The following is a 24166-nucleotide window of genomic DNA, read 5'->3' as shown; positions in this document are numbered from 1 at the left end:
ATTCCTGCCTGTCTCCAAGTGATATGCTAAAAGAAACAAAGTATGACATCCACCAGGAACATGCTCCTGCTTCTCTACATCTTTGTTAGCTGTCTATAACAATGGCTAGCAGTCTTGTAACTGGAAACCAAAACTTTAGATTGTGATATGTTTTTTTCCTAGAGGTACCCACAAAATTACCCAATTGTAAAAATCATAATATTTTTAATGAAAGATGTATTTATTTCCTTCTTGACACAATCCCTGGTCCTTTGGAGTAAGATTCTCCTGCCTCTTGCCATGCTAGTTCGTATCTGTCCAGCAACTGTGGGAGAAAGGATTGCTATACATGTTGGTTAGAGGTGAGATAGTCACAGGTTACTTCTTAGTAGTGGAGCTATTTCTGTTGCCTTCTGAGACTTGGATCCACTCATTTTCCCTCATACTGTGCATCCAGAGACAGTAGGCTTTCCTATGCCCCCTCTTCCCATGGAGTGAACCAAAAATAGCCTTGTTGTGTGACCATGCTAGCTCACAACATTTTCTTCCACTTGCAAGCAGTCGTTCAGTAGTCTGCCAGTGTTTGACCTACTGCTTGGTAGTGTGAAGATTAAATGAACTCATACAAAGTAGTTTGAAAAGTGCCTGGCCCATAGAGTGCTCTCAGTAACTGTTTACTAACTCCATTACCATTGGTAAGTGGGCCTTCTGTATAAACTATACCTCAGGGCTGTATAGCCTGAGGGGGCAGGAAGGGAAAGTCTTTCTAAACACAAGCTTACGTCATTAACAAACTTTACTAATATCAATAGCACTTCATTTCTTATCCAGCTGTGTTCCCTATGAAGCTAATTCTTTGCAGGGAACCTTTGGATAGGTAGGTGGTAAAATATTCAGACACTAAAAACCCTAGTAAGTCTAAACCAGAGTGATTATTTTAGAATTCCTAATAAAATTTTGGAAAAGGTTTACCCAGATTCTATTAGCAACTAAAGATTGCTAGTGTCAATGATGACAGCTGAAAGGTTAGCAGATCAATCTGAGTTTTCAGGCTAGGTTTGATGTGGGAAAGAGGGAAAGATTGATTAGATATAATTCAGGATGATGGTTCAAAGAGAAGCCAAGACTGAATGAAATAAGACATTGGTCAACCTCAGGCTATGTGTATACTAGTAGAGAGACAATCTAAGAAAGAAACTATCACAAGAAACAAAAAAATGATACCTAAATAACACACAACTTACATATACTTTTGTGTATGAGCAATGCTTGTTCCACCCTCAGGTAAACTTCCATAGGATTATAATACAACTAATCCTCTGCCTGACTCACTCCAATGTGAAAAGCAGTCAAATTGAACAGGTGGGGCACTGTTTATGAACATGAGTAATGCACACCCTGACAAGGGAGGTCCTTATGTCTTGTCAGGAGAGATACCTTGCTGAAATTGAAGCAGAATAAACAATAAAATGAAATACTCTAAGATTGGAAGAATGTGTTCTGTGTATTACATACTTATGTGTATGTAGATATCTACATATATGTATACCTAAAATGGTGGGGGCATGAGGAAAGCATATTTCATGTGAAATAATATTCTGGAATACAGATTCAGTTACTTACTAGTGGTGTTGCCTTAAGCAAACTGTTTAATATTGGTGAGTCCCAGTTTACCTATATGCAACATGGAATTATTATTAACTATTCTCCTTACCTTTAAATTGTACTTTCAATTTGAAACCTCAGATGAGCTAATGCATAAGACAGTATTGTATACTGAAGAAGAATATATATATATGTGTGTGTGTGTGTGTGTGTGTGTGTGTGTGTAAGGGATTATTAACTGTAAAGGGATATGATAAACACTGGAGTTAAACTTTCTGGATTGTGTTGCACTGAGGGGGCATCTGTCTCTTCCCCAAACACTAATCCCATTTGTAGTCCATAATTGCACCACTTGGAAAAAACAATACTATGAAAATCTCAGGCCGTTCCTATTCACCTTCATGAGTTATTTCTACAATTGCCACAGAAAATGAATTGTTAATGTGTGCACTACAAATAATTGCATAAATGATGAGTATGCCAAAGAAACAATCAACAATTATCCATCCACATTTTATAGTTGTAAATTCCGAATGCAAAATGCTTAGCACCTTAGAGGAAGAAGTTGAACTTGTTAATTTTCTGACAAGAAGATTAAGTAGAAAGGAAACAATTCAAACATATGTGAGCAGCCAGGCTCCAGGACACTTGAAATCCCTGAATAGCTGATTGAGAAAACCTACTTGAGGTGATGCCTCAGGGCATGGAGATGCAAAGAAAAGGAATGGTCAAGAGAAGACATTACAGATGTTCTCTTGAAGATTTACTCAGGTTGTTTGTCAAAAACTTCTCTTATTAAGATCAAACTTCTGCAGTGCTATAGCTAACATTTCCTGAAGAGCTAGTCCATGTTGGAAATTTTATACGTGATTATCTCATTTAATCTCCACAAACTGTGAAGGTAGAATTATGACTCTCATTATATAATTGAATAAACTGAATTTAGGAGGTTTAAGTGATTTGACCAAGGTACATGACAGGATCAGGATACAAATCTGTGTGTGTCTGACTCTGAAGCCTGTGTTCTTTGTCATGTTTGGCATACCCTCTTTGGCACCTGAACATGCAGGGGCGTCAAAGGAGGCCTTCGAGTGGATAAGGCTTCCACACTTGGTAACACACCTTCATGGCAACCAAAGAGACATTTATCACTTTTTCTACTCAGTTGAATATGAAATTGCCAAAATTAGACCATTTTTGACTACCCTAATGACAATTTCATGTAGCTCAAGTTAACATAGGCACCAAAGAATTCAGTGTCTCTGTTCCCACTTAAAATGTGTCTCCCCCACTCTTGCTATGTAGCCATCTCTCAGTCTCTTACTGTACTCTCTACATACCAAAAATCTTCTCAATGTTTTCAGACTTGGTTCCAATGTCATCTCCTCATTTAAATCATCCATCAACTTCCTTAACAGAAGAATGAACCTAAATAGGAAATGATATTACTTCCTCAATCACCTTAAATAGGAAATACTTTGTCGCCTCTTAAGTTTCTTCTTCTAAGCCCATCTTGGAGCATTTTTCTCTTTTCCCTAAAATTACAAATATTTTGACTCTGTAGTCAATTATTCCTATGATATAAACCCTTAAAGGAGAATACCATGTTTTCATCATGTTTCAATATCTTAAGATTGGAAGTATAGTGATCAATAAACATACTTATGATTAATGATGCCACATTTAAGCTATGAAAATCTGGATCATACCACTTTTGACATTGTTTTTAAGTTATCTACATACATTTTGTATAACAGAGCATTTGGCTCTAGCACTGAAGTGCAGGGACCTTGTCTTGTATATCTTTGAAGCATCCAAAACTATTCTAGGGTCAGGCACATAGTTGATGTCACTGAATGCACATTCCACACACAGTGTGCCTCCGTGTTCCTGTCCCACCTGTACCCATTAAATAGGATTAATGTGACTTTGGTTTCTGATTAGCAACTTTGCATACACATTGATGCCATGCTCAGGATCCCTGTCTCTTCCAGTACCCATTTATTTACCAGTTCATTTTCCACTGAAGTGCCTTATGCAGATGGCAATGGCCTTTATTCAATGTTACAGCTTTGGAGGCATCAATTTTCAGATAATGCATTTGAGGACTCAGTACTTTGATCCATCTCTTATCAACTTTAAGGCAATAATTAAATTTCTACCACTTTAATGTTACAGAGGTGTAAAATCTTAAAAATAGGAAAACAGCATCCACTATGTGCCATGTGATCAGGGGCAGAGCCAAGATGGCGGTGTGAGTAAGACAGGTGGGAATCTCCTCCCAAAAGCATACATATTTTTGAAAATACAACTAATACAACTATCCCTAAAAGAGAGACCAGAAGACACAGGACAACAGCCAGACTACATCCACACCTGCGAGAACCCAGCGCCTGGTGAAAGCAGTAAGATACAAGCCACAGACCAGCGGGACCCGAGGCCCCTCACCCCAGCTCCCACTGGGAGGAGAGGAGTCACAGCAGGGAGGGACAGGGAGCCCAATACTGCTAAACACCCAGCCCCAGCCATCCACACCAGAGCAGAGACAGTGCATACGTGGGGTGCTGGAAACAAGGGAAGCAGGACAGTAAGACCTGTGAGTGGGTCCTGAAGCCAGTGCCCCTGGGACAAAGAAAAGCGAGAGCTTTTTGAAAGTCTTAAAGGGACAGGGACCACACAGCTGGACGGAAGCATCCCGGGTCACAGTCTAGCAGCTGGAAATTCCAGGGAACTCTGGGCACACTAATCCCCTGGGCAACAGCTCTGACACCCCTCATGGAGGTGAACAGCCAAACAGCCACCCGTCCATTGCCCATCCGAGGCCCCGCCATAGCAGAGCAGCAGCCTGAGGCTGGCCATACCCATAGGAAGGGAGCTTCCTCCATACCGGCCGGGCAAGATACAGAGACCCAGTCTACACGCAATTGCCCAACACAAGCCACTAGGGGTCGCACTTGTCCCAGTAAAAAAGGCCAGGAGCCAAGTGGAAAGAGTCTTGACTCTCCCAGCTGATAGACGAGTCAATAGCACTCCACTGCACCTATCCACATGAAAAGGCAAAAAAATTTGATCCAGATAGCTTCGACATCTTCTACATCTTCCCCTCAGAAGGAACCTGGGGAGATAGATTTAACCAATCTTCCTGAAAAAGAATTCAAAACAAAAGTCATAACCATGCTGATGGAGTTGCAGAGAAATATGCAAGAACTAAGGAGGGAGAATACAGAAATAAAACAAACTCTGGAAGGACATCAGAACAGAATGGACGAGATGCAAGAGACCATTAATTGACTAGAAAACAGAGAACAGGAATGCAGAGAAGCTGATGCAGAGAGAGATAAAAGGATCTCCAAGAATGAAAGAATTTTAAGAGAACTGTGTGACCAATCGAAAAGGAACAATATCCGTATTATAGGGGTACCAGAAGAAGAAGAGAGTGAAAAAGGGATAGAAAGTGTCTTTGAAGAAATAATGCTGAAAACTTCCCCAAACTAGGGGAGGAAATGGCCTCTCAGACCACAGAGGTACACAGAACTCCCATGAGAAGGGATCCAAGGAGGGCAACACCAAGACACATAATAATTAAAATGGCAAAGATCAAAGATAAGGACAAAGTATTAAAGGCAGCCAGAGAGAAAAAAAAGGTTACCTACAAAGGAAAACCATTCAGGCTATCATCAGACTTCTCAACAGAAACCCTACAGGCCAGAAGACAATGGCATGATATACTTAATGCAGTAAAACAGAAGGGACTCGAACCAAGAATACTATCTCCAGGACGATTATCATTTAAATATGTAGGAGGGATTAAACAATTCCCAGACAAGCAAAAGTTGAGGGAATTTGCCTCCCACAAACCACCTCTACAGGGCATCTTTCATGGACTGCTCTAGATGGGAGCACCCCTAAAAAGAGCACAGAACAAAACACCCAACAAATGAAGAAGGGAGGAGGAAGAATAAGAAGGGACAGAAATAAAGAATTATCAGACTGCGTTTATAATACATTAATAAGTGAGTTAAGTTAGACAGTAAGATAGTAAAGAAGCTAACCTTGAACCTTTGGTAACCACAAACTTAAAGCCTGCAATGGCAATAAGTACATACCTTTCAGTAATCACCCTAAATGTAAATGGACTGAATGCACCAATCAAAAGACATAGAGTCACTGAATGGATAAAAAAGCAAGACCCATCCATATGCTGCTTATAAGAGACTCACCTCAAACCCAAAGACATGCACAGACTTAAAGTCAAGGGATGGAAAAAGATATTTCATGCAAACAACAGAGAGAAAAAGCAGGTGTTGCAATACTAGTATCAGAAAAAATAGACTTCAAAATAAACAAAGTAACAAAAGATAAAGAAGGACATTACATAATGATAAAGGGCTCAGTCCAACAAGAGGATATAACCATTATAAATATATATGCACCCAGTACAGGAGCACCAACATATGTGAAACAAATACTAACAGAATTAAAGGAGGAAATAGAATGCAATGCATTCATTCTAGGAGACTTGAACATACCACTCACTCCAAAGGACAGATGCACCAGACAGAAAATAAGTAAGGACACAGAGGCACTGAACAACACACTAGAACAGATAGACCTAGTAGACATCTACAGAACTCTACATCCAAAAGCAACAGGATACACATCCTTCTCAAGTGCACAGGGAACATTCTCCAGAAGAGACCACATACTAGGCCACAGAAAGAGCCTCTGTAAATTCCAAAAGATTGAAATCCTACCAACCAACTTTTCAGACCACAAAAGCATAAAACTAGAAATAAATTGTACAAAGAAAGGAAAAAGGCTCACAAACACATGGAGGCTTAACAACACGCTCTTAAATAATCAATGGATCAATGACCAAATTAAAATGGAGATGCAGCAATATATGGAAACAAATGACAACAACAACACAAAGCCCCAACAATTGTGGGATACAGCAAAAGCAGTCTGAAGAGGAAAGTATATAGCAATCCAGGCATATTTAAAGAAGGAAGAACAATCCCCAATGAATGGTCTAATGTCACAATTATCGAAATTGGAAAAAGAACAAATGAGGTCTAAGGTCAGCAGAAGGAGGGACATAATAAAGATCAGAGAAGAAATAAATAAAATTGAGAAGAATAAAACAATAGAAAAAAATCAATGGAACCAAGAGCTGGTTCTTCGAGAAAATAAACAAAATAGATAAGCCTCTAGCCAGACTTATTAAGAGGAAAAGAGAGTCAACACAAATCAACAGAATCAGAAACGAGAAAGGAAAAATCATGACGGACTCTACAGAAATACGAAGAATTATTAGAGAATACTATGAAAACCTATATGCTAACAAGTTGGGAAAACCTAGGAGAAATGGACAACTTCCTAGAAAAATAGAACCTTCCAAGACTGACACAGAAAGAAACACAAAATCTCAACAGACCAATCACTAGCAACGAAATTGAAGTGGTAATCAAAAAACTACCAAAGAACCAAACCCCTGGGCCAGATGGATTTACCTCTGAATTTTATGAGACATACAGAGAAGACATAATACCCATTCTCCTTAAAGTTTTCCAAAAAATAGAAGAGGACGGAATACTCCCAAACTCATTCTATGAAGCTAACATCACCCTAATACCAAAACCAGGCAAAGACCCCACCAAAAAAGAAAACTACAGACCAATATCCCTGATGAACGTAAAGGATGGTACAACATTCGAAAAACCATCGACATCATCCACCACATCAACAAAAAGAAGGACAAAAAACCACATGATCATCTCCATAGATGCTGAAAAGGCATTCGACAGAATTCAACACCCATTCATGATAAAAACTCTCAACAAAATGGTTATAGAGGGCAAGAACCTCAACATAATAAAGGCCATATATGATAAACCCACAGCCAACATCATACTAAACAGCGAGAAGCTGAAAGCTTTTCCTCGGCGATCGGGAACAGTACAGGGATGCCCACTCTCCCCACTGTTATTCAACATAGTACTGGATGTCCTAGCCATGGCAATTTGACAAAACAAAGAAATACAAGGAATCCAGATTGGTTAAGAAGAAGATAAACTGTCACTATTTGCAGATGACATGACAGTGTACATAGAAAACCCTAAAGACTCCACTCCAAACCTACTAGTGCTAATATTGGAATTCAGCAAAGTTGCAGGATACAAAATTAACACACAGAATCTGTGGCTTTCCTATACACTAACAATAAACTAATAGAAAGAGAAATCAGGAAGACAATTCCATTCACAATAGCATCAAAAAGAATAAAATACCTAGGAGTAAACCTAACCAAGGAAGTGAAAGACCTATACTCTGAAAACTATAAGACACTCTTAAGAGAAATTAAAGAGGTCACTAACAAATGGAAACTCATCCCATGCTCCTGGCTGTGAAGCATTAATATCGTCAAAATGGCCATCCTGCCCAAAGCAATATACAGATTCGATGCAATCCCTATGAAACTACCAACAGCATTCTTCAATGAACTGGAACAAATAGTTCAAAAATTCATATGGAAACACCAAAGACCCCGAATAGCTAAAGCAATCCTGAGAAGGAAGAATAAAGTGGGGGGGGGGATCTCACTCCCCAACTTCAAGCTCTACTACAAAGCCACAGTAATCAAGACAATTTGGTACTGGCACAAGAACAGACCCACAGACCAGTGGAACAGAATAGAGACTCCAGACATTAACCCAAACATATATGGTCAACCAATATTCGATAAAGGGGCCATGGACATACAATGGGGAAATGACAGTCTCTTCAATAGATGGTGCTGGCAAAACTGGACAGCTACATGTAAGAGAATGAAACTGGATCACTGTCTAACCCCATACACAAAAGTAAATTCGAAATGGATCAAAGACTTGAATGTAAGTCATGAAACCATAAAACTCTTAGAAAAAAACATAGGCAAAAATCTCTTAGACATAAACATGAGTGACCTCTTCTTGAACATCTCTCCCCGGGCAAGGGAAACAAACGTGAAAATGAACAAATGGGAGTATATCAAGCTGAAAAGCTTCTGTACAGCAAAGGACACCATCAATAGAACAAAAAGGTATCCTACAGTATGGGAGAATATATTCTAAAATGACAGATCCGATAAAGGGTTGACATCCAAAACATATAAAGAGCTCACATACCTCAACAAACAAAAAGCAAGTAAGCCAATTAAAAAATGGGCAGAGGAGCTGAATAGACAGTTCTCTAAAGAAGAAATTCAGATGGCCAACAGACACATGAAAAGATGCTCCACATTGCTTATCATCAGAGAAATGCAAATTAAAACCACAATCAGATATCAACTCACACCAGTAAGGATGGCTACCATCCAAAAGACAAACAACAACAAATGTTGGCAAGGTTGTGGAGAAAGGGGAACCCTCCTACACTGTTGGTGGGAATGTAAATTAGTTCAACCATTGTGGAAAGCAGTATGGAGGTTCCTCAAAATGCTCAAAATAGAAATACCATTTGACCCAGGAATTCTACTTCTAGGAATTTACCCTAAGAATGAAGTACTCCAGTTTAAAAAAGACAGATGCACCTCTATGTTTATCGCTGCACTATTTACAATAGCCAAGATATGGAAGCAACCTAAATGTCCATCAGTAGATGAATGGATAAAGAAGATGTGGTACATATACACAATGGAATATTACTCAGCTTTAAGAAAAAATCAGATCCTACCATTTGCAACAACATGGATGGAGCTAGAGGGTATTATGCTCAGAGAAATAAGCCAGGTGGAGAAAGACAAGTCCAAATGATTTCACTCTTATGTGGAGTATAAGAACAAAAGAAAACTGAAGGAACAAAACAGCAGCAGAAGCACAGAACCCAAGGATGGACTGACAGTTACCAAAGGGAAAGGGACTGGGGAGGACGGGTGGGAAGGGAGGGATAAGGGCAGGAAAAAAGAAAGGGGGCATTATGATTAACATGTATAGTGTGGGGGTGGGGGCACGGGGAGGGCTATGCAACACAGAGAAGACAAGCAGTGATTTTACAGCATCTTACTATGTTGATGGACAGTGACTGTGAACGGGTATGTGGGGGGTACTTGGTGAAGGGGAGAACCTAGTAAACATAATGTCCTTCATGTAATTGTAGATTAATGATACCAAAATAAAATAATAATAATATGTGCCATGTGATCAATGGATGCTTTGCATCCTAATTCCTTTAATTTTCCAAATAATCCTTTATGTGCCACACTATTAAACCAGGTTAACTACAGGATGAGAATGAAGTAAAGGTAAATAACTTATTCAAGTACAGATAGTGAGTAGTTGGAAGAGCTGAGATTTATACCATTTTCTTTCACTCTGAGGTCCATAATTTATTCACCTATTTTCCACATAATATTTTCAGAGATACAAAACAAATACCCAAACAAGGCTGACTGCAATCACTGTTTGTATTTTTATACCATCATTTACTCTTAGTCATGTATTCACACAACACAGTCATTAAATAATCACGTAACTTAAGAATAAAATCACTATTACAGTAAAACGGTGACCTGACCAGCATTTGCTCAGAGCTCATAATTGCTACAATAGTTTCTTCTACATTGTTTTCTGTAGTCACCACAATAACCCTGGAGATAAAAACATATAATAATTTTCATCGGACTCTGAACAAGCAAAGGAAAGCTCAGAAGTTAATAACTTGCTCAGGCCAATAGCCAATAGGTGAGGGAGGTTACATTCAGATCCAGGTTTATATGACTTCAAACCCTCTCTCTGTCACATGAGACCATGCTCTCTAAGAGCAGTGAAAATTTTTCACTGGTATACAATTAATGATGTCAGATTTAAGCTATAAATATCTGGATTTTATCACTTTTCATGTTTTGAAGCTGTACATTTATACATTTTGTACTTGGCTCCAGGACTTAAGCTCAGGGACATTGTCTTGTGTATCTTTGAATCATCCAGACCATGGGAATTATACTGCACAGTGAACCATTAGGCCTTCTATTGACATTTCTAGGATTTTGCACATTATGAGGAAGACTTTTTTTGTACATTTACATTTTTAAAATTAATTAAAGCCATTGACATACTTGCAACTAGTAGATATACAAGTTCTGGAGCTCTTATGCAGAGCATAGGGATTATAATCAACAATACTATATTATAAACTTCGAAGTTGCTAAGAGTTTGTTCTCACCACAAAAAACAATAATTATGTGATAAAGTGTTAGATAATGCAACAGTAGTAATCATATTACAATATAGATATATAAATCAACACATTGCATACTATAAACCTATACAGTATTATATGTCAATTGTATCTCAATTGAAAAAAGAAAAAAAAATATCACCCAAAAGATTTTTTAAAAGAGCCATAGACCCCAACACAGCCAAATGTCTTTCATAGAGAAGTTGTTAGATATTGACTGATTTGACAAATCCTGAGCACCAGAAATGATTAACATTTATAATATATTTATTCATATATTTTCTTGTTCATTCCTTAGAATGTATACATATTCAGGCAAAATAATAAGTACTAAAACACAGCAATGGCCAGCATTAGTCTGGTATCCATTCTTAAGGAGGTTACTCTCTGTGGCACTGGATCCCAATCTGGCTCGGCACTATACTAGTATAATCAGGAATATTTACAAAAATACAGCTTTTCAGATTTTATTATTGACTTAGAATATTTGGAGTATCAATATAGCTATATTTGACAATGACTATACAATGAATTTTGGCATTAACAATGACTTGAAGTATCTGTATCATTTGTATCTAGTAAGTGTCATTTAAAGGCTAAGTTATAATTACATTTCTCAGAATTATCTTCCATGCATGATTCCTACTTAGTTTGAAAACACAAAATATTTTATATAAAAGTTGGAAGGCAGGAGTGAAGCAGTAGTATCCTTTTTATACTCAGTGCAGGGCAAAAGGTTCTAGTGCAGCTTGGACAACTACATTACACACTGCCAGATTATCCTGGTGGTGTGGGGCTGCCAGATTATCCTGGTGGTGTGGGGCTGCCAGATTATCCTGGTGGTGTGGGGCAACCACTGAGCCCAAAAAAACTCAATTTCCTGTTAAATTTTCTTCTTCATCTTCCCTGACTCCTTGGCCAAGGGAATATTTTGTTCTGTGTTAAAGGGCAAACAATTAGCTTCTTCTGCAGGATATTCCCAATGTTTATATTCGAGCTTTGGAGGTGGTGAAAGACCTAGAGATTCCAGTTCACCCCTCTGGGTTCCAGATTAACCTTAAAGATTTCACCTCTTCCTGGTTTCACCACTTCATGTGCCTATTCTGTTCTGAGTTGTCTATCTTACCAATTTCATATCTCAACACCAAACAGAATACAACAGTTTTACATTAATTATATGACCATCTCCCACCAGTGCCTAACATCAAATCCCTATAAAAGATCATTATGCATATTAGTATATATATGTATACGTGTGTGCATATACATGTATATGTATATACTCAAATGTATATATATGTGTTTATGTATATACATAGATATAGACAGGGATATAAATATGTGAGTATATACATATGCATATATACATATCCCTATCTAGATCTATGTATATACATAAACACTTGTATATACATTTGGGTGTATACACATATACATGTTTATATATACACACAAATATATATATGTATATATACACAGAATCATATAAATACACATATATCCATTTATTCATTTAATCAAAAGCATCCTATGGTTCTGCTTTTCTGACAACCTTGAATGTTATAGAATTTTATATTGAAAGCAATTCCAAAGGAACAGAACTTTAATGATTGATTCTCTGAATTATTTCTGGATTCTCAGGAGAATCCTGACCTGATTAAAGACGTTAATACTCTTTCCAATGGTAACCAGGACACTAGTAGTAGGCATGACAAAATAGTCATTTAAAAATATCACCTGTAGACCTTGAAAATAAATTGTATAGAAAAGGTAAGCCTCTGTGTTATCAAGCATTTGTGGCCATAAAACATTTTGCTACCAACAAATAATATAATTGGATGGATTGATGGCTTCTAAGTGCTGTGGAGAAGTTGGGGGTGTGGTGGGGACTGGTGATAATGACTACAAGGTTTTAAATTCCCAGTAAAAGTTCCTGTAAGGAATATAAAAACTTCTATGATGGCCTAAAATAAGCCTTTATATCATATAGCTAAAAAGTCAAGATTTTTGAAAATCAAACTAAGTCTAATCTTCTAGGTAGTTGAATTACAATGCAAATTTAATTCTCAGCTTCTCAGAATGTCTTGTGTTAAAGTCAGGCTGTTAATCAATTGAGAAGAAGTATAACTCTGAAAATTGGGATGGAGACATAAGGGCAGATTCTCCTAAACCTGGAAACAGTGAACATTAAATTCCATTGAGCTTACTTTGTCAGTAGAAGCAGCTTTTCTGTTTGAAGCTCTTTTCCTGTCTTAAGAACTTGTAATGGTCCCTCTTGAGGCCCTTAGTTTGCAAGGGGCTGTTTATCTTTTTCAAGACATATCACTACCACCCTACACGGCTTCTAGATCTAAATGTAGACTCAAGACCATAGGCTCCAGATGGCCAGGTACAAAGTTTGACCCCTTAGAAGGTGTGAAACATGCCACAACTAAATGTACGACTTTGGCAATCATTATAAATAGAAACTGGGACAGCCTGTGTGGGACAGATCTTTTGGAAGTAGGAATGGGATGGAAGGAATGAAAAATCAGACCAGATTAATTTGGATTGAACCATAATTTATTATGGGTTCACTAAACTGATATTTGGGTTAAATTTGTCAGATTGAGGGACTGAGTGCAGCTCTAACAGCAACTTGGTTAAATAAAATATGGACCAAAAAGTCACTTATACTAAACAAAGTTAAAATACAAGAGTTCCTTTGATATATAGAAGAAGGTATTCAGGGAAATTGTAATGCTGTTAGGGGCTTATCATATAAGATCTCACTTCCCCCCTAAATATACTTCTGGTAGAGAACAAAGGACAGTCCCATTATCTTGACTCTAAGAAATACATTTGTGAGAAGTATTCCATCATCCTTGGACAACTCTTGAGATGTTCTCTGTAAGCAGAAATGACAGGGGAAACTGCTTTCATTGACCCCAGCTCTCTAAATTTAGGGCATGGGTTCCTGGGATGGCAGGAGCCAAGTTTTAGCATTTTGTTACCAAAGCCAAGGTCAATACTGTTGCTAAATGGGGTAACATAGATAAAGCATTTATCATAGGAAACTGAACCTCAGAGATGTTTGGCATTGACTAATAACACTGCTCCTCAAACTGAAATAGATGAGTAGCCTTCAAAAATACTTACTTATTAGTATAAGCAGACAATTTCTAGGTCTGAGTTTATAATAGAGCCAAGTCCTATCAATCCAACCTCAGACATGAGCAAGCTCCTACGCACAGGAGCCTTGAATGAAGGGCAGGCAATGTGTCCTTGAAGAAAGACTATACAATACAACCAAAACTGTATACTATAAATCTTACTCCTAGATTTTTCCCCAAGGAAGATTCTGTCATTTATTGACAGACTGTGATGAAGAAGACAAAATAACAATCAGACTTTTCCAGAATTTCCTGATACTGGCTCTGAACTGACACAAACCAAGTCTGTTATAACTTCCCCAGTCAGAATTGATAAAGTCATCAGTGGAATTTGGGGTTGGGTCTGTTTCACAGCAGGCACATAGAGTCCCTGAATGTATATTATGGTTTTCCCCCAGATATGAGACATTAAACTAGAATACACATACTCAGCAAATAGACACCTTCCACATTGGTTGTCTGATCCTTGGAGCAAGGTCTCTTATGGTAGGGAGAGCAAAGAAGAAAACTCTAGAATTGCCTCTATTTACTAAAATATTAAATCAAACTGAATTAGAGATTAGTGAACACCATGCATGACTTAAAAATGCAGGAGTACTTATTCGTCCCAAATCTCCTTCCAACTCACTTTTTTGGCTTATGCTGAACACAGAAGGATCTTGGAGAACCAGGGTAGCTTATCATAAAATAATTTGTGGTGACTCCAACTGCAGCTGCTCTTCTAGGCATGATTTCATTGTTAGAGCAAATTACTACATCCTCTGCTGTCTTCTATCAGGTATGATCTTTACATTCCCTGTCTATACAGTCACACCCGCCCCCCCACCCCCCAACTCCACAGTTGTTAGTTAAGTTCATCAGAAGGAGATTACTTAAAACTGGGATAATGAGTAGTAAGTCTTCACTGTTATACTTGGGACTATTTCAACTCCCCATTGTTATTTCATAATCTAGCCTTTAGAGACTTGATCATCTCTCTCAATGGAATATCATGCTATTCTATTACATTAATGATATGGTACTGATGGGGAGTGCATAATTTCTACTGTTGGCTCATACTTAAGGCATGGATGCCAGAGAGTGAGGGGAAATTTTTCACGAAAAATTTAGGAACTTGACAACTAGGTGAAATCTCTAGGGGCCCTACGGTCTGTTGGCATGTTACAATAGTGAAGTAAAAGAACTTGTTGCATCTGTATCTTCCTACCATTAAGAAAGATGAGTGCTACCTAATGTGTCACTTTGAATTTTGGAGGCAACACACACTACATTTTGACAGGCTGCTTTGATTTATTTACTGAATAATCCAAAAAGCTACCAGTTTTGAGTAGAGACCAGTACAAAGAAAAGGCTCTGTAACAGGTCCAAATTGCAGTGTGAGCTGCTCTGCTCACCGGCTGTGTAACTGAGAGGATCCAGTGGGCCTCCAGTATTACTGGAAGATAGGAATGCTGTACAGATTGGGCAGGCCCCCATAGGTGAATCACAGTGCTTCCCCTCCGGATGTGGACCAAAGCTGTGCCATCCTCTGCAGATAACTCCTCTACTTTTGCGTAACACTGTTTAGCTTGGGGCTAGACCTTAAAATGCTTGACAATGAGCTGTTAAGTTACCATGTACTCTGAACTGCCCATCACGAAATGGGTATTATTTTAAGTACCAACCCATAAAGTTGAATATGCAGAGCATTCTATCACCAAAGGTAAATTTTGTATATAAAATTGGGCTCAGGCACATTGTGAATGAGCATGTAAGTTACATGAGCAAGTGGCATAGATGCCCCTGGGCTGCATTTCTGTTTGATTACCTCTGACCTGCACCTATGACTTCATAGGTGGTTCTCTATGGTCAGTTGGCTGAAACATAAACAAAAATGTGGTCTGGTTTACAGATGGCTCTGAAAAATATGGTACTATCTAAAAGTGTATGGCTGTATCACCATAGCTCTGTAGCCCACAACAGACCCATTCTGGGGATGTCCTGAATGATAATGGTAGACAGAAGTTTTCCCAATCTGCAGATATTCAAACAGAATCCTGGATTCAAACAGAATGTCAAACAGACATTCAAACTGTATACACACACATATACATAGATACACACACAGTTGACCCTTGAAAAACTCAGGGATTAGGGGCACCAACACTCCACATAATTAAAAAATTACATGTAACTTTTGACTTCCCCAAAACTTAACTACTAATAGTCTACTTTTGACAAAAAGCCTTAATGATAATATAAATAGCTCATCAACACATATTTTGTATGTTATATGTATTATATACTGTATTCCACATAAAGAATTATCTAGTTTACTTGAAGTAAAAAAAATATATTTTTTCAAATTGTGAAAAATTCAAGAAAGTTTATAATATATTCGTTGAAAAAATCTACATATAAGTGGATCTATTTAATTCAAACCCATGTTGTTCTGGGGTCAACTGCACATGTGTACACAAATAATACATGTATATAATATATATACACAACATTGTTCTTAAGTACTAAACTCATATATATGTATATATATATATATATATACATCTATAATATATAAAATCATGAGCAGTGACTAATAGTTTGTTGGATGGTCAGGAACTTGGAAGGGACATGATTTGGAAGCTGGTGACAGGACAGAGTTATGTGGACAAACTTCTCTGAATGGACACAGAGTATGAGAATATGTGTGTCCCATGTGAATGTTCGCCTCAGGAGAGAAGGATTTTAATAATCAGACGGACAGTAGACCTGTAATCATCAGCCATCCTCTTTACTCAACTACTCTTGTATTTTTTCCCAGTAGACTCATGACAAAAAGTGGTAATGGCAGCAAGAATGGTAGTTATATGTGGTCTCAGCAAGGTGGACTTCCACTCACCAATTATGATCTGGTTCTATCTAATACTGACTGCTCAGCCAGTCAATAGAGACCAATGAGAATCCCCTCCCTAGCATGCCATCACTCCTGATGGGATTAGCCATCTACTAGCAGGTTGATTAGGTGAGATTACTTTCATCAAGGAAGAAAAAGAGCTTTATTTTCACCAGAACACACTTACACTGGATATAAATTTACCTTCCCTACACACTGTACTTGTTAAAATTACCATCTGTTGACTTAAAGGATTCCTTATCCACTGTTACAGTATTCCACACAGCATTGTTCTTAAGTACTAAACTCATTTTACAGTGAACAAAGTGCAGTGATAGGCTTATTGTCATGAGATTCATTTGCCTTACCATGTTCATTATCACCTTGAACCAGCTGGTCTGATAGAATATGGTGAAATGGCTCTTTTAACTCAATTATAGATCTGGGTGGCAACACCTTAGAGGCCTGGTGTAATGTCCTCCAGGCTGTGGTATATGCTCTAAATCAGTGATCACCAATTCCTAAACTACAGGGAATGTTAACAGAAAGGCAATTAGAGCTTATGATTTTAAAAAAAAATTAAACAGTAACATATTTTGATGAATATTCAAGCATTTAAAACTATCAAATGTATTACTTGAAGAAAAAGTCACCAATTCCCAGTGTAATCCAAAATTATTACAAACACAACTGGGATGAAAATATACCACAATATCCGTTCCTATTATGTTATGTAATCCAAATGATTCACTAGAATTTGAAGAGTTAAATAGCCACATGGGCCATGAGACTGCACATCAGTCCATAAAAATGAGTAAAAGGAAAGAGACTATATTTGGCATCAGCACTTCGTGTAATCTGCTGTGTGTGCATTATTTTAATTACTGGTCAGCACACTCATGGGAATATCATACACATCTTTTTGTGTAAAGAAAACTGAGCCATAGCATTAGGCAAGGAGAGGGGCAGAAGCCACAGAGTATGACAATATGACAGCAGGTATCCCAACTCCAAAGCCAAGCCCACACTTTTCCTCTCAGTTCCTCAGTTTGGGAACTGCCCTGTTTTGTGAGAGGCCTGCTCAGTGGGGGAAACCGTTTGGCACTGATATTATGGTAAATTAAAACTTGACACTTTGTTGCACTTGTTTAGCTACTTATATATAATAACTCTTATATGTGACATATTTGTTACATACCTACTTTCATTACCTATCACAAATTCTTTTAGGAAAGTAATAATTAACTAGAAGAGAGAAACCTAAAGGGTAAATTATCTACGAACAATAGAGGTACACACAGGCTGGCTGAGTACCTGCAGTTTAGTCCCTCTGACATCTCTGCAGTCCTGAATAACTGAAACATGCACGATACCTATGGTTAATCATGGGTTCTGCCCCCTGCTGGCTGGGTGACTGAACAAACGACTGAACTACTCCATGATTCAGTTTTCTGATCTGCCTAATGGCATAATAGTAATCCCCAACAGTGTACCTGTGAGAACTGCATGTAAAACTATTGTAAAATCCTGACTGCATGGGGTATGCTAAATCCTCAATAAATGGTGGCTATAATTATTGTATAAGACATCCAAATTAACAAATTAAACGCTGTCATGATTTGTTACATTTTGAACAAGAAAAAAACACTAATTACATACCATTTTTTTACCTGTAAACAAAAATAGAAAGTGACAAGTAGCTGCTAGAAACTGTGCAGATAAGGTTCACAAATTCTTCAGAATGACTGCTCTCCTCTTTCTTTCTAACTTGAAAACAAAGGTACTCTGTCTTCCAAGTTGTTTTGCCACTTTCCCCCATCTCTAATAGTGTCTTATTTACTTGTTTTCTAATGATTTCCTGCTGCTTTTTTCATTAGGTTGTCTCATCTGGAACAGAACATATGTACTACAGGTCCTAATTAAGGTTAGCTAAAATACCTCTTGCTTTCTGTTTAATCCAATCTGCTAGCAGTCAAGAGAAATGTCCGTGCAATGGCAGGCTTGGCCACAGCTCGGCTGTCTTGCTGAAAAGTAACTGTGTCCACACCAAGGGTGAGCTCAAAATGACACCAGATGAGAATGAATTATGATAGAATCTCTCACATGACAAATTATGCCTCCTAATAGCAAAGGGACAGTGAGAGGGCATTTAGGGAAACCACAGAAAAAGTATGCACAGGAACTGGAAAAATAGAGTTCTTTGAAAGTAAGGAAGCAGGTTACTTCCTGCAGCATAATTTTCCACTCCTCAGCTCTCCATACGGCTCTAAAAGGAAATCGAACTGGAAGGGGAGATTAATTTTGATTGATTTGTATCCTGTTGTGGGGTAAATGGAAGTTGTCACCCAGAATTTCCAGAACTTTGGGCCTGGCCTTAGCCATTTACATACCAATGGATGTTTACCATGGCACAGCCTCCAGTTGATTCTGGGCAAGGCGTGGAGAGGAAACAGCCATTCTTCCCTCCCCTAGATTCCTGGTACCTAAATGGTTTGCTGTCTGCCAGTCGCTGGGAATGCACACATGGAGTTCCTGCGGAAAAGGGCGAGCAGGAGGTTCAGAGCAGGGTGCTGTGATGGGAGGGGATGGATGGAGCTAGGGCTGGCTGATGAATGCCAGCAAGCTGTGAGCAATAAAAACCCTTTCTCCCAACCTGCCCTTCCCCTTGTCCTCCTTCGGTTTCATCAAATTCATAGCGAACTTGCCCTGGACAGCCCTTACTCCCAGAGCTATATCTGTTTTGCCAAAAAATGGATTAAGATAGTTCACATGGCTTTTTGACCCTTGTGCAAGTTCTAAGAAATTTTATTTTGAGTCATTACTTGGAAACACTGAATGCTGTCTTTGTCTAGTTAATGAAAGCTCTTTATTCAATTGTGTGCCCCTCAGAACCAACAGAGACTCAGATATAGCAAGTCACTTGGTCTGAACCAGTTGGATCCCCTCAGAACCAGTCATCACACGCTTATCTTTCCTTGGTAAGTCCATGCACTGGCACCTGCCAGGCAACCTCTGTGACAGTGGTGGTATTTCCTGGAAAGGAGCTGCAGTGGTAGTTCCTCTGCAGGGGTATGTGTCCTCACCCTTAACCCTCAGCCACTCTGTTTTGCTCTTTAGTCCTTTTCAATCCTCTTCTCTAAAACCAGTGGAACTCCCAGTGACAGGGTAAAAGGGTATATCCCTGGCTGGTTAATGCTCTTTGTTACTAAGTGATTGAGGGAAAGAGGATGGGCATTGGATCTAGATGGGCCTGCATTCACCTATGGCTTCCCTTAGTCCTGTCTAAAGGAATCCCATATGTTCAGTAACCATGCTATCATATGGATTTTTTGCTTTGTTTTAAGACAAAATTATATAACAGTATAGAATGCCTGGGGATTATGTGATAAATAAGTATACAGGACCTACAGTTCCTAATATATGGCAGGCACATAACATATAATGTTCCTTCATTTGTTTCAAATAACATTAAATTATGTGATATGGAAATCATACTATTTAGCCATCTTCTAACTTTACATCTAATTATGACCTCCTAAAGGGCAGGCACCTAAAAATTCATAATTCCTATTCAGCTATCCACGACACTTTGCTCCAACAGACTTGCTTCCTACTTCTCTATGTAAGGTTGTGTATCTACTTCCATACTGAAGTAAAAGGCAGGGTTATAGGCCCTCAGAGTAATGCCACATTTCATTCAAGTCAGAAAATTCCCAAGTCAATGTGTACCTCTGAGGAGGCTGTACTTTTTTGCTTATAATAAAGTTCATTCTTCTTGGTATCTTATAAAAGTCTCTTAATTATCTGATTCTTACAGTCCTTTTCTGCATCTTCAGCCAGTCCTCACTGCTCTGAGCCACTCATATCTATCACAATCTTTCAGTCTGTGTCTGTACTTGTTTCTCATTACATCTAGAACATACTTCATACCCTCTTTAAAGCTTATTCATTTCTCAAGACTCAGACCAAAGACCCCTGAGAAGTCTTTCTTATTCATTCAGACCATGACACCTTTCTTGGTCTTCATTCTCAAAGTCAGGACTCATTCCAGCCTAGGAACATATACCTTCCAGAATCATCACTCAGTACATATTTTTTAAATTACTTAACAAATAATATTTATCTCAATGTATTATCATGACTCGACTGTTTCTTTTTATCCATTAGAAGCCCCTTAAGAACAGAAAATGGTGTTCTAGCCTGGCACCACACTTGTCACACAGGGACATCCAGTACTTGTGTACTGAACAAACTGGAGATAGCTACATAGGTGTTTAAATTTCTCTTATAAACAGTAGTAGTGTTAGCTAGTGGGAAGGACAGGACTGCCCAAAGTGATACCCACATGAACTGGATTATCTTCAAAAGAAAAACAAAAACTTTTATTTTATTAATAACTGATATTTAGTATTTATCATGTGCAAGGCAATGTGCTAAAAGCCATACATGTGCTATCTTATGTCATCATTATTAACAAAGCCCTGAGGTATTAAAACTCTAAAACTCTCTCATCTTGAAGGCAAGGAAACTGAATCTTAGGGAGGCTGGTAAGTTATCAACGTTACAACACTAGAGAGTGACCAAGTTCGGATGAGAATCAGGTCTACATGAAACCAAACCGAAGCTGTCAATGATCTGCTCTACTGTTCACCACTGCCCCTATGGATGTTACTTTGTTAGTGAAAATATTAATGCTCTACATTAATATTTTGAATATCCTATAAGCTTGGAGAGATGACAATAGCAAATGATTGAAACATTACTGGAGAGAACTTTAAATTTCAGGGGACTTGCGGTCACTAATTTGAGTATGATTCACATGCCAAACATCTGCAGTGGGCAAGGGCTGCATCACAGTCAAACACATACTAGGCACAATCGGAACTCCAGGTACTGTGACACACTGAAAAGGCAAGAACAGAGAAAGCTTAGCATATTTAATCATCACGGGAATTTTATGCTGTGGGGCATTAAATTTCATTGACAAACAAATTAGTTCATTCAATCATGGTACAATAATTTTTGGAATTTAATTACTGTGTTGTTCTAGTTGCTATAGCAATAGGAAAATTTTTCCTCATTTCCCCCACTTGCTCCAGTGATTTTCTGGGTTCTTTTATCAAGGCAGGGGTGGAATTAAGATTAATATATTATGTTTCATAGAGTACTCTAAAGGCCATTATTCCCATGCACTACATGGCCCAGGCCATTGTTTAACTAGGTGTGGTGGCTGGTGACCTGAGGACAGGGTTGTCACTCAACCAGTGATAAAGGATTGGATCCCCATAACACAGAGATGGGTGTGGGTTCCTAGAGATGCTTTCTGGATATCACTGGTGTATAGCACCCCAAAGAAAGTAGATACTTGAGACAAATTTACTCTGTGTGTTTTTTTGTTTTCGGAGGTTGGAACTTAGTAGGTATACCTGGTCCAGCTTAGGGAGAGTGAAATAGCATATCTTTCAATGGCCTATGTGAGTGAGCTCAAATAGTGTCTTCTATGATTGATTGAAAACGAGTGGGCACTTCTTCAGTTTTACTGAAGTATGAGAGAACAGGGTTTTCTATATGATCCAGGGAAGGATATATTGATCATTCCCTTATTCACGAATAAATAGGGTAAGATTTCCAAGCAACCCTAGAATGTAGAAATGACTCCTTATGTAACTGGGGGAAAATAAAGAAGCTAGTTATTTCCTGCAGTCTGAATGTGCTGGTATATGTTTATGTTGGTTATGCTGTTATTTAACAAACCTACATTAATCTCCAAAATGTTTTTAGGCATTCTGCAACATACAGAAATAAAATAACCATCAAGAAGACATTGCTCCTGATTTTAAAGAACCCAGGATACCGACATGACAAAGATAACAGGCAGATAAAACAAAGTGTAGAATAAGCAAGACTACAGTAAACAGGCAATCAATTTCAAAGGATCTTATAGGAAAGACTGCTGATTTGATCCTTCAGGATCAAGGGAGGCCTCTTGGAAAAAAAGAACAGTTAAGCAGAGATCTAAAAGGCAATGAAAAGTTGGGTAGTTCAACAAGGATTAAAAAGTATGTGCTCAGAATGATTAAGGAACTTGCATAGGTAAAAAAATGGCACAGTTGCAATCCAAAGTCGATGCTATTTCTACTAATGCACACTGCAAGAAGACCTGTCTTATGAACTTAGGAATGGATCCACAAAACAAACTGAAAGAAAAGCAGATTTTAGCTCCTGAGGCCAACACAGAACTCCACAGTGAGACCCCATCTGAGTCCCAATCTCCCGAAACAGATGAGCAAGCCAGATGCGCATAGTCAGCTACTTACTAGTTTAATAATTCACATATGGTAATCGTAATCAAACGTAGGTAGGACGTGAGGCTCAGAGTCTCTCTTTCCCCCTTTAATTCCATTACATGAAACAGAGTTACAATTGAATCTCCAGTATATAAAGGAAATGCTACTTCCTCTCTGGATGGACGCCTGCAGATACTATTGATTAGAAGATGCTAAAGGGAAAAAAGGAAGTGTTAGCAAGTCCCTAGCCTTACCATATGTATTATACGAAGCACACAAGGACTGCACACACTAAAGGATAATAGATGCTGTGCGGCCGCAGCAGCGAGAGCAGCAGCCATGACAGCTGTGGTACAGCCATCATGAATTTGCATGAGATGTAATTTTATTAGATAGATGGCTTTGTTTGATTAATCATAGCAACTGGTGGGTAACAATATTTGCATCAAGCACATCTTTTCTGTCCCAGCATTCATTGGTATGTGAGATACATTCAACAAAAAGCAGTTAGGAAATGGGCATCAGGTGCATAAAAGGTTTATGTTGTTTTTACAAATGAAATTGCTGTTTACAAATATCACACAGCAGGTTCTTTGTTTTATGAACAAAAATAATTCACTCTGAAGCTATAAAGGTCCCAGAGAAATAGGTTTGCTTATATCCATCCCATTTTAAATTATGAGAAGCCCATGCCACCATCCCAGAGGCTTGTACCTTTCTTCGTCTTACCTTGAATATTCACATGCACTAGCCAAATGATGAACCCTAGCTGAGGAGTCTTGTGGCCACAGTCCATTTACAGCATGTTAGCTAAATGCTATTATTCTTTACAAAGTGCAGGCAAACTCAGAGGTTTCTATAGCAAAAAAAAAAAGCCTTACTCTTCATTTTTTCCAAAAGGGGTATGTTTCAGGCCACTTCAAAGGAATGGGAGAGCAAAGACTGCAAGCAAATATAAAGTAATTCCCATTGCAAAGCACTTTCAAGACAATCTAACCAGATACAGTTTAAAATTGTTTCTCAAAAAGAACAGAAGCATAAACTTTTTTTTATTT

The sequence above is a fragment of the Manis javanica genome, chromosome 11, assembly GCF_040802235.1.
Source record: "Manis javanica isolate MJ-LG chromosome 11, MJ_LKY, whole genome shotgun sequence".
Classification (NCBI taxonomy): domain Eukaryota; kingdom Metazoa; phylum Chordata; class Mammalia; order Pholidota; family Manidae; genus Manis; species Manis javanica.
The sequence above is the reverse complement of the archived record's forward strand: the minus strand, read 5'-3'. Positions refer to the sequence as shown.